At 41.3% G+C, this 19,083-nt stretch overlaps 1 protein-coding gene across 1 annotated transcript in view; it reads left to right on the top strand.

Moving 5' to 3' along the window:
• The window catches only part of IRS2 (insulin receptor substrate 2), a 31,001-nt gene that overhangs the window by 5,417 nt on the left and 6,501 nt on the right, over positions 1–19,083 (top strand). The window lies entirely within an intron of this gene.

The following is a 19,083-nucleotide window of genomic DNA, read 5'->3' as shown; positions in this document are numbered from 1 at the left end:
CATGCCAAGACACATTGAAGTGAAACATGAGATGGCTAGGAGGCAGGGACGGGCGCTTTTCAGAGTTTTCCAAATGATTTGAATGTGCAGCCAGGATTTACAATCAGTGCTTTGGAGAAAACAGGGAAAGACAAAAAAACACAGGTCTTTTCAAGAACAATTGGATAGGAGGGTGCTGGTATTGTTCTTCGAGTTCTCATCAAATATCCATGAGGGGACAGAGCTGGGCTGACTTTGCAGCTGGTGGTGCATTCTGGCTGTCTAAACTTTGAATGGTGTTTGGGTGGGGGAGATGAAAGGGAAAGGTGAATGTTCAATTCGGGAGACTTTATTTAATTTCGTAGCTGTTTTCTTTGTGGGGTTCCTAGCAGGATAGAGGCTTTATGGGAATGGTGAAACATACAGTAAAATTTGGATGCTGGACTAGATGTGAGCCTAAGGTGTAAACAGTCTTCAAGGGTCGCAGCCTTTTGTTCTTAAATAGACCAGTTTAGTGCTATCCAAATCTAGTATCTGTTTTATAGTATACTTAGGACTGTTGGTCCATGGGATTTAAAATTACAGCTGTGGGGTGAATACCCTGTTATTCCAGTGTAATAGAGAAAAGCTATTTCCTTTATTAAAACCGTAGACTGGAAGATGAAAAGAGTCACAGAGAATTATCAGGTGTGTGGTGCTTCAGCATCCAATTAAATCACTGGAAGTCGCCAGAATGTATCCCATGAAGAGTGATTGTCAGCTGAAGGTCACTTTGGTTGGAGTTATTATACACTATTGCTAGTGTGTCAGAAAGTTGAAGGATTAGCTGCCTTTAAGACACAGACCATTATAAACACAGCAGCAGTATAATTGAGTGGGGAAACACGCACATATTTATGGTCTGCACAAATGGGTGTATGCTAGTGTGAACATGAAAGTAAACTACATCTTGCCGGAATCTGATTCTAATGAGAAAACAGCCTAAGAACATAACACCTTTTCCTGCTTTCAGTGGAGCCGGTGGGACAAACCTGGAGTGGTTGGAGGTGGGGCCACAGTGGTGGGCTCTGCCATAGCAGGGGCCATAAGCTGGAATTTGTGTGTGCAGGCCTGGAGGGACTCAAGGCCTTTCTGATGAAGCTGATACATTCAGAATTGGGGTCCAAATAGGAGACAGTACCCTTTTCAGGCTAGTGAAAATGTTGAACTCTAAGAGATAAGTTTATTTAGAGACTGGATTGAGCTTTCATTTAAGATTTCCCACCAACATAAAATTCCTTTCAGCCATAGGATTCTCGATTGTGAAGTCCAAACAGAAGCCTGTGTTCTCTGGCTGCTGAACAAAGATGAGAGATCATTAGGGCTGCTGTTTTTCCGAAGTTTGTGTGGGTATCATGATGAACCCTCTTCTAAGATGTAAAAGGACTCTTTTAAATCAAAATAGACAACTGCAGTCAGTCCAGCACGCCAAACCACATTTTAAAAAAGGAAATATCTGCCCCACTAGGTTTCTAGTAAAGTAAGTCGAACACAGAGAACAGCAGAATAGGAAAGACTAGTGTCACCTTAGGCCACGTAGCACCAAAGTTGTAGTCTGTTGAGACAGAAAGGAAACATTTAGGAACTTGGGATGAATATCCACTTTTATTTAACTCACACATGGACTAGAAATTCGTTTGTGATGCTCATAAATACAGAGTTCACGGTAGATAAGTGTCCTTTGAGGCAATGATTTGTAGAAGGCAGACTCGCAAAGCATTTCTTTGAAGACGAAGTAGAGAAAGCACTTACTAGGCGGCCCCCTGCCCTGCCTAGCTCTTAGAAGTGTCCTGTGTTTCCACCCTGAGCCTCTCCTGTTCTGCCTGGGAAGATCTCATTAGTGATGCTGATGCAGAATAATTTGGGGTTACTTGGGTAATGTTTGGCATTTGCATAAGTGATAGCAGAGAGGTAAGGTTCCAGCCCTGTCTGGCAGTTGTTTACAATAGAATTGTGAATGGGGATGGGGTTTCAATGCAAGAGCCAATTAAAAAGTGTATCTCAGGTACCTCTGTTTTTATTAGTCCAGAGCAAACTCTAAATTATGCATCTTATTTTAGGGCAAGTTAAAGTTACTTATGTGTTTTTGGTGTGTATGCATGTGGAAACTCTAACCAATTTGTTAGGTTTTGTTGTTTGGGAATTGGAAATATGCTACTGAATTTCCTGCGCTTTAAAACTGATTTTTACAATTAACTTTTTATGTTTTTGTGTTAGAATAGTAGATTGATGAATGCCATAAAATATGCTGTTTTAGTGTTCCTCTTTAGTGATTTTATTCTAAAATTGGCACATATATATATATAATGTATGTATAAAACAGATTAGATCAGAATTACCACTGAAAGTATCCATATTTAAATTTTGTTGGATACAAGGACTATCAATTCTTGTCCTACGGTGAAAGAATGATAAGAGACATGTTTCCAAAGGGACAATAAAATCACGATTTATGTTGAAAAGTTTTGCCTTTTGAAGCTGTAAAGAAGAGAATTTTCCTAAATTCAGAAATCCAGTGAGATGATTGACAAACCACACAAGCTTTCTGTTTGCTGTGGCGGGCGCTGGTTTGCTTTAGTTGGCTGGCTCTGGCCATAAGAAGATAATAGCATGCACTGCTGCTGCCCTCTTCGCAGGAGCAGACAACTAAGGTGCTAATGAAAACACACACTGGCTTTCGTGAATGAAAGTCACGTGACTTGTTCTGTTTCCTTTATTGAAAGAGAAACCTTTACAGAAATAGTACTTCATAGAAGGAAGCATAGTATGTGGAACACTAAACCAGGAATCAGGAAACCAGGTTTCTAGTTGCTGATCTTAATGAGTCATTGTGTGTCTATGGGCGAGCCACTTAATCCTTCCTTCTCACTTTCCCTGTCTGTAAAATGGGGGTAATTATAATCCTCCCCTTTCTGTGTCACAAGGCTGCTGGAAGGCAAATGAGATCATAAACATCAAGAGTGTTTTAAGCTCTTCTAAAGGAAGATGCTAATAAATCCAATTGTTGATACTTATTACTTTGAAACCATGCATGTATTCAGAAAAGACACTTTTGTAAATGGGTACTCTTACATTGAAACAAACAGTAACAGTGTAGTCTGAAAATGGAACCAGCACCTTGAAAATTGCTTACCTTTACTGCTTCATTGCTAGTTCCACTCCAGGCTCCCAAGAGCTATTGTTTTCCCCCTTTGTTTAATTTAAGATCTGTTCATAGATATTTATGAACAGATTGTAACAAAGTGTTGTTCTGAATTACATAGTAAAGTAACAATTAGGGAAAACAGTATGGTAATCCTGAAACTATATTAAGACTGAACTTCTGATTACCTTTTATGACTTGTTTATGTATTAAGAGATGGTGACAAGATGAAAATGTATAATTCGAATATACATTTTAAAAATCGCCTCTTAATGCTGAATGCATTGAAAGAAAAACAGAACACTGCGGTTGTTTGACGACTACTTGTTTAGTCTGGGGTTTCATTCTTTGGGGTTGATTTAATTAGGATGGTCATTCCTGCAGTTTTGATGGTAGCACTGTGCTTATCAAACATAGTAGGAAAATGTGTGATTCTTTTGTGTTTCTACGCCCCCCAAAAGGAATCTTAGTAGAGAATTGATATTTTATTTTCTTTAGAAGTATCAGTATTTAAAATGAGGCTCTTTTTTCTGAAGAGAAGAACTTGCAAAAGTTTTAGTAACAGCATGAGTATAATGGGTTTTCTGTTAAAATTCCCACTAATGCATTTTCTTCAGAAGCATAGTTCCAAGAGCTAGTTAATTTTGGTATCAGATTTGGCAAGTAGAAAGGGTTTTTGTTTGTTTGTTTGTTTGTTTTGGGTTTTTTCTAGGGGGAGTAGCACAGAATTAAGTGTTCCCATTTCACCTTATAAACTTAAGGGAAAATGTAACTTTATTCTTTTGTCTGCATTGCCAAGTAGAGTGAGGAAAACACTGGGTGAAGCAAAGTGCTGTGCCAGCCTGTCCTGCATTTGGACAGCTGTAATGCAGGTGGATTCTCCGTTTAATTTCTCTAGTATGGATGACAGCAGAATGTATATTTCTATACAAGATGAACAAAACATTTTAGTGTTGGCATTTTAATGAACAAATGAAGACAAAATTTTCTGAATGTCCAAAAGTATTGGTTATAAACATACTAACTGTCAGATCATGGTTTTTGTGAAAATAATGCTGTCCAAGTTTAGATAGGGACACTGTTTCTATATTTAGTTTGAGTGGGTTCTTCCAGATTGCAGTGGTTATTCTGACTCACTTAAGGTAGATTATTGTAGACAGAGTTCAGTGCTAGACTTTTTTGAAGAAAAGTAGTAAAGTCATCATTTGGCATGGAGGAGATGATGAGGTTGATGATTGCTATTTATTTTAGTTTCTTTCAAGATAGCTACAGAGACTAACATTAAGTGGGTGCTAAAATAAAATGCATAGGTGAAGATTAGTATAGAGAGAGTTGGAGTATATGTTGTGTACCAGCATTTTGCTCTGTAGGTGCAAATAATGCAAGATGCTTCTGTGTGTTATAGCTTTATTACTTAAGTGAATTCATTACATAAGAATTCCGAAATAGATTGGATTAAAACTTATAGGTTACATGTTTACAAATGATAAAATAGTCAATTTGGTGGTTCTGATTAATTTTCTATTAGACTAGAAAAATACTAAGTTTGTATAGAGTCACTTTTATGTGTCCAAAGACACTGTAAAACTTGAGTGGGTAGAGGTGAAACCTTGGAAACTTTGTCCAGTTTTCTTATGTCTTATATGATATCTATATACACAAGGTTTATAAAATATTCCTTGCTTACTGTGTTTTTATTGAAATTTGGAATATTTGATACAATATTTTGACCCACAAAATATTTTTTAAAGATAAGTGATCACATGCATTGCACCCTGTAAATGCTGGATTTTTTGTTTGTTTGTTTGTTTTTTGAGACAGTCTCGCTCTGTCACTTAGTCTGGAGTGCTGTGGCATGATCTCAGCTTACTGCAACCTCCACCTCCAGGTTCAAGCTATTCTCCTGCCTCTGCCTCCTGAGTAGCTGGGACTACAGGCGCGTGCCACCACGCCCTGCTAATTTTTTGTATTTTTAGTAGAGACAGGGTTTTACTGTGTCAGCCAGGATGATCTCAATCTCCTGACCTCGTGATCCGCCCGCCTTGGCCTCCCAAAGTGCTGGGATTACAGGTGTGAGGCACCGCACCCAGCCTAATGCTGGATCTTTTAATATTCATTTTAAAGAGTATCGGGTTTTCCAGAAATAAATATTTGGGGCTGGTGTGTGTGTGTCTGTGTGTGTGTGTGTATGTGTATGTGTGTGTGTGTATGTATGTATGTATGTGTGGTTCCATAATATCTCATTCAGTGATGCTCCGGAAGGCTCAATGTGATATTTTTCTCCATAACCGAAATTCAAGTATTAATGATGTGTTTTTTGTTCATGTTGAAACTTTATAACTTAAGCTTAGTCTACTGTTACTTTACCCCTATACAGTTAGTACAAATACTTGAGTCCGTTATTATGGTGTGGTATGAAATTTCAATTGTTTTCAATGCATAAAAGCAGATACTAGGATATAGTTCATTATACTATGTGATTTTGTTACTTTACAATCCTGTTATACTGTGTGATTTTGTTACCTTAAAATATTTATGTTTATGTTAAGAATGAGTCATTCTTGGATGGGTGTGGTGGCTCATGCGTGTAATCCCAGCACTTTGGAAGGCCAAGGCGGGCGGATCACCTGAGGTTAGGAGTTCAAGACCAGCCTGGCTAACATGGTGAAACCCCATCTCTACTAAAAATACAAAAATTAGCCAGGCATGGTGGCGTGCACCTGTAGTCCCAGCTACTCGGGAGGCTGAAACAGGAGAATTGCTTGAACCTGGGAGGCAGAGGTTGCAATGAGCCGAGATCGCACCACTGTACTCCAGCGTGAGCAACAAAGAGTGAAATTCTGTCTCCAAAAAAAAAGACTCATTCTTTTGCATAGTATTAATGCCTAATCTTTAATATTTAAGACTATGATATAGTGCTTTCTCTGTGCATTCTATGGACTTAAATAAGTCAATCTTTGGCCTCCAAAGTGTAAGTGTAACAGATAATCCCACAACTTAGCAGACAACTGGCAACTGAAGATTTTGAAAGAATGTTATTGAAGTTGAATGCAATGGCAATGTACCATTATTCTGATCAATATGCACAGATAACTGTCTGCTATTATCCTCTTGGGGTTAAAAGAGTTGTGTAAAATTCAAAAGGTGTTTTTATTCCCTTTATAGTGGTAAGACATTTTCCTATATACAATATTGTACCTTATTCCAAAAATTCCTATGGCATAGGCAGAACCACCATGAACCCCATTCTTTGGAATTAAGAACCTACAGTGTGGAGAGGCCAGATGACTTGCCCGAGATCTCTGAGCTAAAAGGAGAAGGAGTGTGCGGTTCAACCTCATAACATCTTAGTATCCCTAGCCCAGTTCTCGAATGTCGTATTGTCTGCTCGGGAAGCTCATATGTAATAATTACATTAGGATTTTATTCTAGACCCTTGCCTTCAAGTTAATATTTTGCTGGAGTGATAGTTACTTACCCCCCACCCCTTTTTCTTCCACTTGGTATCAATTCAAAGAAAAATGGGGACAATTGAGGAGGAAGACTGGTAGGAAAGCCCTCTATTTATTTTAATCAGTTTTTACATCCACCAGTTTGGAGAGTTTAGTATTTGATGCTATTTTCAAGGCTGTCATGTTGCTAGTGAATTTTAGAGTTGACTGTTAAGTTGGTGATGGATCTGTTCTGGGGACTCCAGTCATGCTTCCTGGACCTCTAGATGTGTCGACAAAGTGGAAAACATAGATTCCTCTCGCTGTCTTTGATTACATCTTAGTAAAGCAAACAGTTTATGATACTTGGTAAGATACCTCCCCACCACCACCATCAAATACATTAAAACTCTTGCAACTTAGGTGGTGACAATAAGAAAATAATATGCAAGGGTGTTCTGAGAACGAAGAGTTGAGAACTGTTGATAGAATGTAACTTACTTAAGTTGTGAAAACAGAGGCTGTGTGAGGTCGGGAGTCTTAGTCAAGGTCACTGATTTAATTAGTGGTAGAGTTGTTTGTAGATATCATCAAGAAAGAATAGGAGAATGTGATACAAACAATGACACATCTCAGTTGGTTCTTTGTATCCTGATGAATAACTTTCTCCCAGGATACAGCCTATGCTCTTTAGAACAACGTATTATTTGTAGAAATGATATTAGTCTTTTTACTTTGGAACATTTTAGTAACTTTCTTCATCCATAGACTAAAAGATACCCTGAAAGCCAGAAATAGAGAATGCTGAATTCCTAAATGCAGAAACGTGCTATGAATCAGAGAAATATGGCTGTTCATGATATGTGGACAGTGTTTACTGAGCGGGGAGAAGATTTGACAGATGTTTTTGGTCATGTATTCACTTTGTTAAAGAAAAGGAAACAGAGTTATTGGGATGAGTGAAAAAGGCCTACGTTATCTAGCAGAATGGAAGTCTTTGCTCTGTGTAACAGGTTCAGCCTGGCGGGGGTGACACAGTGATTGATGAGTCAGTGGGTGCGTTCAGTCACTGCTCTCTGTGTCTCTAAGACAGGCGCTTGTTCTATAAGTGAAATATCATATATTCCCCATTATGGATAAGTCCATTAACATTTTGCTAAGAAATGAGTCATTAACTTATTTAATGAGTTTATTTGAAAACTAACCAATTTAGAATCTGCCTAAGGACCAATAAGTAACTAGTCAGTCATTGCTAGGTGGTTATCTTCTGGGGTTTTGAGTATTTCGTCAGTGCCTTTTTATTTTTAACAGCCTTTGTTGTTTATTGTTTCTTTTTTATAATTCTCAGGAAAAAAAAATCATTTAGCTGGATTTTTATATGAAGATAAATAGTTTTCATACAAATTTAATTTCACAGAAGCTGCTGTCTTTCTAAAGACGTGACTATAACCTCACTTTCATTGGGAGTTATACCTGATGTAAATGACGAGTTGATGGGTGCTGACGAGTTGATGGGTGCAGCACACCAACATGGCACAAGTTTACATATGTAACAAACCTGCATGTTATGCACATGTACCCTAGAACTTAAAGTATAAAAAAAAAAAAAAAAGAAAAAGAAACACTTTAGCAAACACATAAAAATTCTTAAGATATTCACACTTTAAAACACATAATAGGCAAACCTGTGGCCTGGAACTCTTGTGGGCAGTGCAGTGTTTGGTTTGCGTGAGCTGTCAGGCCCCTCAGCATCAGGAGAGAGTACCTCCTTCCTGGCCAGCACCCCCAGCGGTGAGCCCCGTCACTCACCAGACAGCAGGTGAGATTGGAGACCTGGTTGAATGAGCAAAGCAGGAAAGCAGTTTTGCTATCGGGGCGAATGGACTTATGGACCTCCTTCCAGGTTAAGAAGAAAGCCACATTCCCAGCACCCTGTGTTGCAGTGATGGGTTTGTTGAGCACCCACCAATTTAGTCAGGAAAACTGATCCAGACGTGTGGTCTGGGGGTCTTCATGAATAGGCCAGAAGCCTTTTCCCCAGCGAGGTTTGGTGACTCTGGGAACTTTTGCCCTCTGCAGAGGACCTGGGAAGAGCATATACCTATCTGCACTGCTCTGTGCTGTGAAGCCACCGAAAATAGGGACTGAAGTCAGGGACCGTCTGATCCCGTGAATTCCCAGGTCTTCGGTAGAAGCCGCCCCTGATCCCATCATCTCAGTGGCCGCCCTCACCCATGACTGCCCTGCGCTGCCCGGGCCCAGCGCATGCCACGTGGGCCTCTCTGCCCTCCTTTCTTTGTTCGGGACTTCCCATACTCAGATGGATGGATAAGTAAGGGGAATTGTGAAGCAGGGAGAAAAGTTTTGGAAATAGGCCAGAATTTCCTTACTATTTTTAAAAACCATGCACATAATCCTTTAGAAACTCCAGGCAATAAGCAGGATTAAGCAAGTCATGGATTGGAGTGTATTGAGCAGAGACGGTGTTTGTTTGAAGAGGTCAGAAATGGAGGTACTGGGACCCTAGTTTACTGTGGACATTGCAGGGTTTCTGAACTTCCCAGATGGCAGAAATTCCTGGAAAAGTAGAGTCTTGTGGTCAGTTTTTTACCCCACACCTTGGGTGCATTTTTAAAAAATAAATTACTAAAGTGCTTTGCTTCAGTTTTATGAAGTAAAATATTTGGTGTACCATAAAACTATTTGGTATGATAGTAGATATTCACTTTTTATTGTCTTCCTGCGTAAAAGCGAGCTACAATAACATTTCACATATGCAAATGAAACAGAAAACAAATCCGTGAGCTACCCATGCCCTCTTCCAGTTCTATATATCAGATGAGTGTGCGGAGACTTGTACAAATAACTTTTGTTATGTTGTCAAGTAGACATCTACTAAGTGTATAGTTTAGCTGAAAGTATATTTAGGTGTGCTTTAGCAAAATGTATTAGTTGCAAAAGTACCTAATGTCTTTTTCTCTTTTAATGTATTATAAATCCAGGATTGTAAATTTATTTTAATTGCAGTCAGTTTCAGAAAACTAATTTAGCTGGCTGAGAAAGCAAAAGAGAAAATATTGGAACTTTAATATTGAACTGTATGAAAATACTAGATACAAATGCTACACAAAACCCCTTTAGATGTAAGCATCAATGAATTTGCAGACATTGTTGAGATTATTTGTTTTGACAAGTTTTATAAATGATAATTTTCTCCTAAAGGTTTTGTAGCTTCCACATATAAGGGCATTTTGGTGTTTGGGGACAGATGAAAGTTTCAGTGGTCCAGTAGAAAGGACACACCTTGGTTCAGTTTGCAATCTTACTATTATTTTCAGCTTAACTTATCAGTGTTCCTAGTTCCAGATGAAACAATCACTGCAATAAAATGTCCAAGTTTTCCCAGCAGGGAGCATTTAATTAAGTTCTTAGAACAAGTCTAGGTGGTATGCATTCATCTGTGTGAGTCTTGGTCTGTCCAGCTCAGCTGGACTGTTTACAATTCACTGGGTCTTCAGCCGTTTCCAAAAGGCGGAACATAGTTGATATTTTAAGCCAATCAATGTATTGAGAGTTCAGTGTGTGTCAGCGCAAGAGTAGATGTCCTGGGAGATGCAGAAGAAATGTGAAGCTGGGCCTCTGTCTCCTAGGTGCCTTCAGAGTCAACTTGGCAGCATCCCACCATGCGCCATTTTCTGGGCAGCCCCTCTGATCCTTTTCGTAAGTGTCTACCCCGTAGGCAATCTTGGCTGGGCACAGAGAATGGCATGTTTCATGGGATGTCTCTGCTGCAATTGTGGATGTCCTTGCTGGAACATTCACAGTACTGGTCCCATTCACAGCTGGGACCACTCAGATGTTTCACCGCTTCACCCCCGCGCGAGCCTGGGATGCATCAGATGAGGTGGTGGTTGTGAGTTTTCTTCTCTGAAAAATAGTAGCTTTGATTCTGCTCCTCTCCCGATTCCTAGATGTTAGCTTGCCCTGAGCTGTTGGTGGCCTTGCGGCCAAACTCTCCTGGTGTTTCATTCTGTGCTCAGTCTCTGTCATAAATGGTAGTATTCCAGAAACTTCCCTATTGTTAGGTTTCTTGGCTCCTTTTCGTAGGCGGCCCCGAAGCCTGCGTGAAGAGTATTGATCTCATTCTTTGTACAGGCATCCCTGGCCTGTCCAGGAAAGCCCCCTCCCTTCCTGCCAACCACAGCCCCCCCGGCTCAAAGGGCTGCTTCCCACTCTTGGCCCCCCTGCCCACCATGGTGGTGGCCAGTGGAGGAGAAAGAAGGAAGTCCCATTGGGTTGCAGAGCTCCAAGTCACCCACTCGTGAGGCTGATGGGAGAATTGGTCACAGATGAGTCTTGTGTCATTCTCAGCTTTTGCCACCTTTTACAGTTCTTTTAGGAACAACAACAACAACAACGTAAAAGGAACTTTACTTATGGGGTGTTTGAGAAAGGCAGAGAGTTGGAGGTAGAAAGGACGACGGCGAAAATTGTGAGATCTCCCTTTAATTTTTAAATTTATTCGAACCATTAAATTTCTGCCTGTTTTCATTACAAAGATGACAATTATTACATGTAGACTCTCTCAAAACTACTTCATCCATTTGAGCAATATTAAAGGATAGGCTAGAGAGACACAGATTTGGTTTTCCAAGCTAAAAGGAATAACAGAAAGTGGGCGAGTCTTCAGTGAACTGTCTGCCTTTGAAACCTAGGAAGTAAACTTAATTTTGTTGTGCATTTAGGACATGAAGCACTACAGGTGGTGAAGCGCTCTAGAAATGAAGCAGGAAAGGGAGAGGGGGGAAAAGGAAATTGGAGCCAAACAACCTGAAGGTGGGGAAAAGCGAGTCTTATGGATGTTAAGGGAAGAATCCAGGTAGGCAAAGGGGATGAACAGCAGTGCAAAGGCTCTGGGGCAGCAGGTTGCCCGGTATGTTCGAGAACAGGAAGGAGGCCAGTGTGGCTGGCATGGAGAGCTAAGGCTCAAAGGAGAAGGTAAAGAGAAAGCGGTAGTAAGGGACCAGGAGGAGTCCAGCCCGGCCAGCCATGCTACTGATGTTTCTCCACATGTCACATTGTGTCAGGGAGATAGAGTTCTTGGGAACAATAAGCAGAGCTTTTCAAAACTTTCATACTGTAGCCAGCAATTCCATCATCATGGTGGTGGCATCCCTGGGTGGTGGTGGCTACTTGGTAGAGCATATGTCAACTCAGATTTCTTCCTCAAAAGTATGTAAAATTGGAAAGGACCTAGTAGTGATCTAGTGGAATGAAGACACTGAGCTGTCACTGAGGTTGGGGAAACCACTGGGACATCCTTCCAAGATCAGCTGCAGAACGAAAGCGCATGTCTGTCATCATGGAATGACATGCCTTATTCTAAAAACTTACGTTCGTAGCGTACCTTATAATTTTAAGACATTTAAAAATGGTGTTGAATCCCGATAACCTATGCATAGGGTTGGATCTTGTTGTTATCTCTGTTTTTTAATGGAAAGTCTGAGGCCCGAAGATGGTAGGCCACGTATATGTCTGTCCCGCCGTAGAGCCTGGTTCCTGCTGTTGGAGAAACTTTCCCAGTCTGTAGAGAGATGATGTGGTCCTGGCAAGCCTGGCTCCTGCCTGATTCTGTGTCTTCTGGGTAACACAGTGCCTTCATTTTTTAAAAAAAGACAAAGTCTTTCCCTCTGACAAACTAAATGCTGAATCCGCTTATTTTGAACTCTTGCCTTGAGGCGGGGTGACCCGTGCATTACGGTTAATTGTAGGACCTGCTAACTATCGGCTTATCAAACGAATCAATTTCACTCTTCAGTTAACTTGGAAATGAAAATTATAGAAATTAGAAAAACTGTGCAGAAAATGTGTTATTCCAATGTATTATTCCATTTGTTTCATAGAGATCCTGGCTTCACAGGAAAGAGCTGAGGGCATGGGTTTTGCTGAGGGTGTAAGAGCTTGGGGAAGGTGAGGGCTCGGTGTGGACGGGCACCCTGATGTCCTCTTAGCCTGCTGGTGAGGAAAGTGCACGTTTAATAAATGGGCTCCAGCCAACTGTGTGCAGTTATTTGTAGCCTGCATAATTTTAAAAACGTGGTGGAGCGTTTAGGTCTATCTTTAGAATTTAGGCTCAATTTGACTTACTTTTCCTGAAATATGTAGAAAACTAATGGTGAAAGAGGACCTCATTCTTGAATTATCTGCTTGAACTGTGTTGCTAGTTATTACTTCCAAGTAGAAATTATAAAATGGCCCATCATTCTCTAAGCAAAATGAGAGAAATAACAATTATTTTATAGGAATTTCATATATATTGAATGTCACAAAATCATGTAACTGGAAATGTTTAAGTGGTCGAGCTGGGCCAGGCACAGTGGCTCACACCTATAATCCCAGCACTTTGGGAGACCAAGGCGGGTGGATCACGAGGTCAGGAGTTTGAGACCTGCCTGGCCAATATGGTGAAACCCCGTCTCTACTAAAAATACAAAAATTAGCCAGGTGTGGTGGCGCACGCCTGTAGTCCCAGCTGCTTGGGAGCCTGAGGCAGGAGAAGCACTGGAACCCAGGAGGCGGAGGTTGCAGTGAGCCGAGATCACGCCACTGAACTCCAGCCTGGGCAACAGTGTGAGACTCCATCTGAAAAAAAAAAAAAGGAAAATGGTCGAGCTGATTTTCCAGAATGGAATATCACTGCGTGATGCTCTCCGGGAAGAGAAGGCATTAAGTCTGTAACACACAGGATAGAACTATTGTCTATTTTGTGTACATCTGCTTGATCTTGAGTTTTGTCACCTTGGTTACTAACAAGATGGTTAGAAAGGTATGTCTCTCTTAAACCCATTCTTAAAGGCCGTAAAGGAACTCAGGCACAGCCTTGGGAAACCTGGGAATGTGACTGTGTCAATCATCACACACAGTCCAACTTCCTTTTCATGTAAGAAATGTTTTCTTTATCATTAATTGATCGTTTCTCCTCTTTCCAAACTTCTGGCAATTTGGGAAATGGAATCTTTACGTCTCCAGGTATTTTCTTCTTCCACACCTCCTCCTCCTTGCTGGAAAGGAGATGTGTTTGTGGCCACATTCCTAGTGTGGCCCGCCTGGGCAGGAGCCAGGGTGCACACTGACCTGCACAGCCTCTGGCCTCTGTCCCTGGGCCTGCGAAGCAGGAGCAAGGGGCCTCTGCTCACTCTGAATCCAACTGCTGGTGACTCAGGGCGCCCTGCTGGACCCTCCAGGAGAAGTTGGGGCCCACGTTTCTAGGCTGCTTGCTCATCCAAACCTCCCTCCATGTCCCCAGTCAAAGCATTTCGGAGATCTAGGTCCTCTGGTGTGTGAGGCGCCTCCCAGCCTGTGAGCATTTGAAGATATCTACAAGATCTTTGCCATTTTAGGTTCTACAGAGGCTAAAGAATGTATGTTTCCTCTGCTTAGACTTAAGTTTTTGAGTAACTTTATAGACACTTTGGCATTTTGGCTGAAAGGGCATGTGCAGTAACTTAATATGACTTGTGCACTGTTTCACTGCCAATCAGTCACATGCAGGGGAGTCAGAGCCAAGGTGGGTGAGGTTGGGATAGCTACATGCTTAGTGGGGAGGAGGAACCAAAGACATGGATTTCCTCTGTCTCCACATCCCTGGGCAAGGCCTGGTGATCAGCTGCTGCTGTCTTGTTTTATTTGCTTCTTCAGTAAATGAACTTATATAGTTGGTAACTTGGCATTTTCCATTTTGCATTACTGAAATTTCAATAAATAGTGCTTTATTTAGATGTAAATCTCTGTCATTTGTGGCAGAGGAATTTAAATGTCGGCCTGCATTTTAGTGCACCTTTTTGTATAGAGCAGAGAGAAGGGAAGTGCTATCCCCCGATGGCCGGGACCAGGCGGAGTCCAGCCTATTGATGATGCATTGTGTGTGCTTGGCATGTCTGTGATATGGTGAGGGATTCGTGTTCTCTACGGGCAGCTGCCTGCGTGGTAGACATGTGTGACCCCTTCCTGGGCGTTTTGTCCTGTCCTCAGGACATGAAGAAAGCAGCTAGGCAAAGGCATTCTTTGCAGCTTTAAATGGCCTAGAGTTACCCCCAGAAAAACAATTCTACTTCTGTTCCACTTCTGTCCAATTAAAACAGGTTCGTTCATTTTATTCTGGGAGCTATTTGCCATTGTTTTTGTGCATTCGGCAGTTGTTTATTTGCTGCTTGCAGTTGTGGTTGTTCGTGATATCATTCAGGAATACAATTTTGAACGAGGAAGAACTGTGATGACAAGTGCACTGGGAGACACCACTGTGGCTCTCCGCAAATTAGCCAGAACAGGAGGGTGGGAGGAGCCTGTCTTTGCCTGGCAGCACAGGGCTGCCTGGTCTTAAGAAGTCTGTAGTTGAGAACACAGCATGTGGTTACATGTATACATTATTTGAAGGTGCACAAAGAAAGCAAAGGGAAGCCAACCACAAAATGCCAGTTGTGGTAGTAGCATGTGCTGCTTTATGAATGAACATACATATTTTTGTAATATTTATATATTTTATACATGAAATCTCATTTGCCATATTCCCTGTGACTCCACTGGGGAATTCAGGGTGGGAGAGGTAGTACCCCCATCTTCATAAGAGGGAGCAGACTTAAGAGACATAGCTGTAGAGATTACACAGCTGGTAAGAGGTGGTTCTGAGATGCCAGCCCTGGGGACCTGGCTGTGGTGTGGCCACAGTGCCTTTCACACCAGTGTCCTGAGAGTCGTGGGAATGGCATGTAGTTTAAAGCACAGAGATGGTGGCATGGAGTCATTTCCAGGGTCCTGGGGAAAAGCAGGATGTTTCTGATATGGCCGATTAGGAAGAATGGGTACTTTGATCGCTACAAAGAAAGCCTGCACTTCAGTGACTAAGTAGGATTTGACCCTTCAACCTTGACTGTAATAGATGCTCAGTTAAAGGCTACATGGTCATCCTTTATGAGGCTTTTAAATTAGATAGGTGAATTTGTCCCCAGAGAGACAAAGCTGAAATCCTGTATCACATAGATGTTATAGACTGGGGAGGGGGGATTTACCTACAGTTATTTAAGCTTTTGAAGTAGAAGAAAGGCCCAGTTGAATTGATATATAACAATAGGCTATTTGGAGATGGATATATTTTGAATAAATAATTATTCTACATTCCCTTAATTTGGTAGCAAAAATATAATTAGGTTTTATAATTTCATATATAAACAATATAAACATTGGTAGGGTGTACATAAAATTTTTTAGATTAGTAAAAAAACCATACATAGAAGCGTGTTAAATCTGAGAAAAGAATTGCATCGTTCATTGGCTATTTGCAATTTTAATGCACATTATATCGCTTGGCCCAAATACTGTTAGGGCAGAAGCATAATGCTTACATTCACATTCTCAAATGACCCAAGAAAGAAAAGATTTGGACCCTTTATGAATTGCAGATCTCACATGTAAACCTTTACTTTTGTTAAAGGAGGAATGCTAGTGTAGGATGTATTTAGCAATGATTAGATTATGGGTGAAAAATCAAATAGAACAGCGGTAGCTAAGAGAAATTCATTCCAAAAGTGTGCTGGCTTCATAAATGATTTTGTGATGTGCGTCCTCTTTTTCAGTAGGGTTTGTAACAGGATAGTGTGGTTTTTAGTAGACAGTATTGCATTTCTAAAGTATGTAAACTTGCAGATGATTTTCAAAGGGGTATCAATTAGTTTCCCAGTATAACACACAGATGGAAATATATGGTGTTATTCTGACAAATTTGCCTGTTTTTCTTCGCATTGTCTTCCTTTGTAAAGGTTGCCATGTTCCTGTGCTCCTTGAAGGGTTAACAAACATTCTGTGAAAGGTCAGGTAGTAAAGAGTTTAGGTTCATTGCCATGCAGTCTCTGTCACAACTGCTCCACTCTACTTATGGTGTGAAATCAGCCATATGTAAATGCGTGAGCACGGCTGCATTCAAATCAAACTTTATTTGCAGGGACAGGCAAGCCGGATCTGGCCTTACTTTACTTACCTCTGCTTAGAACGTCACTCTCCAAGTGGGCTGGAAAGGGTTTTCTTTTCTTCTGGGTCTCACGCAGTCCTAAAGCTTTGTTCTCTTTTGAAAACTACTTGAGCATTTCTGCCTGTGAGAAATGGCATGAACCACATGGGGTTTTTGCTTCAGTTTAATACCTATAAGCTTTACTAAGGATCTGACCAGCAGGGTGCCAGGCGCTGGGGACAGGGAGGTGAGAAGGAAGGGCCTGGGCATCGCCTGGCAAGGAAGACAAACCGTGGAGCACACCCACATCGACTCACAGGCTTCACTGAATTGTGTGACATGCCAGCGTGCTGTTTAATGTCCTTCGAGGAGAGTTTTATGAAGAGCTAGTGGTTCAGTGTGTTAGTTGACACTCTGAGGCCCCAGTTGACAGTTGCAGGTGTCTCTGCTCCTGCCCCGTTCCCACCCATCTCATTGTCACCAGAGGGGAGCAGAGAGGAAAGTGTTCTGGGAGAAACTGAGGACTCTGCTCTTCCACAGACTGGCGGGGAGGCGTCCTGGTCTGGGTTTTATGCTTCCTGGTCTGGGTTTTAACTAAAAAAGGGTCTAGCATTTCATAATTTAAAAGAAAGGGTCCACCCGCAATTCTTGGGACTTCTTGTGTCTCAGGTGTTTGTGCGGAGGAATCATTGATACTGTTTCTCGTATGGCCTTGGCGGCTGCTGCAGGGGCAGTGGGCAATTCTTGCCATAGACGAATAGCTCACATCATGCACATGGCAGGGTTTTTAACAATAACATTCAGAAAAGAACCATATACGTTCTGTGTTATACAATCTGCTGTAGCCGTGCACTGTAAAATTTATACAGGCTGCTGTGTAGGAAAGTTGAATGTGTAGAGGGAATTTGAAGTGCAGTAGGTAAAAGTTTAGGAGGCCTGATTTTCCTAGTTTGGGGATGATTAAGATCGAGTCTTATGTGAAGGACTAAACAGGAGTTAAAGGGGGAAGATACCTTTTACTAAACCCAGCCTGTGAGACAACCAGATTGTCTCATCCTGTTTCATATTGTGTCATTAACATCAAGTTGCAACTTGATATTAGGAATTTTTTTTACTAACAAGCATTCAAAATGAAATGATTTTAATTGTCAGTGGAAGTGATGAGCTCATAGAAAAGAATGTTGTCAGTCTTTCTCAAGGAGGACTGGAAAGCAAGTTATTGCCCCTGTTTGTCATGGGAAACTTATTCTTCCATATTTCCCTTTTAAGTTATTTTTTTTTCCAATTTAAAAGAAAAGTTCAAGTAACCGTTTTTCCTAGAATCTCTGGCTTTTGTTATCATACCCAACCTTACTTTTTTTTTTTTCCATATTCTTAGAGTGTCCTGCTTTAGTAAAGTCTGGAGATACTAAATTATCGGGTTTTTTTTTTCTCAGAATTGCTCCTGCAACTGAAAAGTTAATTTTCCCTCGTAATTCTGTGTTTAACATAAAAGGGTGAAACTGGGCACTGAGATGGACCTGTACGATATGTTTGAGCTCATGGAAGGTTTCATTGCTTTCTGAATCACATTTGCTACTAGAAATACAAGTTTTAATTTTAAGAGTGTATGGTTTCATTTTGTCAAGCACATCGGTATTTGTAACACTCCTAATTCTGCTACGGCTGAAAATGTGAAAGCGTCTGTATCTACTCCATGAATCTGGCCTCTGGGCGGTCCAGTGTTGCCCCCCAAAGGCCTGTGAGGCCTCATGTCCCACAGCCTCTCTGCAGAGAGGACTAGGGCCTCCCTGGGCAGAGCTGCCATGACCCCGGTGTATATCCTGGATTTTGAACTTCGAAATGTGACGTTGGAGGCAAACATGTCCAAACCCAAACTGTCATGAGAAATCATGAAGAAAAAGGATTGGTGAGTCAGACCGTGTGCCTAAAATGCTGCCTGATGTTATTGGCTGGAGCAAATTGACCTTATTTCCAACATGTTCTAGGCTTGATACCCACTTCAGTTTTCTGTAATGTGATTGCAGTCACGGTGCCCAGCTCCGCGTGACATGTCATTGTTGGGACATTGTTCCATATATTATAAGGAAGCTTTCCTCCTTGTAATCACAAGGTCTTCTAGTGATTTGTGTTCTCCTTTCTCTCTTTTGGGAGAGTCAAGTTGAGCAGTTTGAAGGTGGAGCTTTTACTGACAGCTCTCCTTCATTTGCATTCTGATTGCTCTTTCAAGTGGAGGAGAAAAGGGGAGGAATTATTGCCCATCTGCAGGGCATGATGGTGAGTGGCACAGGGGACTGGATCCCACGTATGAATGTCATCTGTCACAAGTGACAGCAGAAAGGAGATGCGGAGTGGACACACTGCATGACAGGTCCTGTGGAACAACTCTCATCTCTGCTAAAAGGTTTTTGTTTGTTGATTTTGTGTATTTGCTCAAATAACTCTGGATACGTCTGTGGATGGATTTCTTTACAAAGCAACGTCTAAGGGAC

Source organism: Chlorocebus sabaeus, chromosome 3 (assembly GCF_047675955.1).
Source record: "Chlorocebus sabaeus isolate Y175 chromosome 3, mChlSab1.0.hap1, whole genome shotgun sequence".
Taxonomy (NCBI): Eukaryota; Metazoa; Chordata; class Mammalia; order Primates; family Cercopithecidae; genus Chlorocebus; species Chlorocebus sabaeus.
This window is presented reverse-complemented; position numbering and strand designations above follow the sequence as displayed.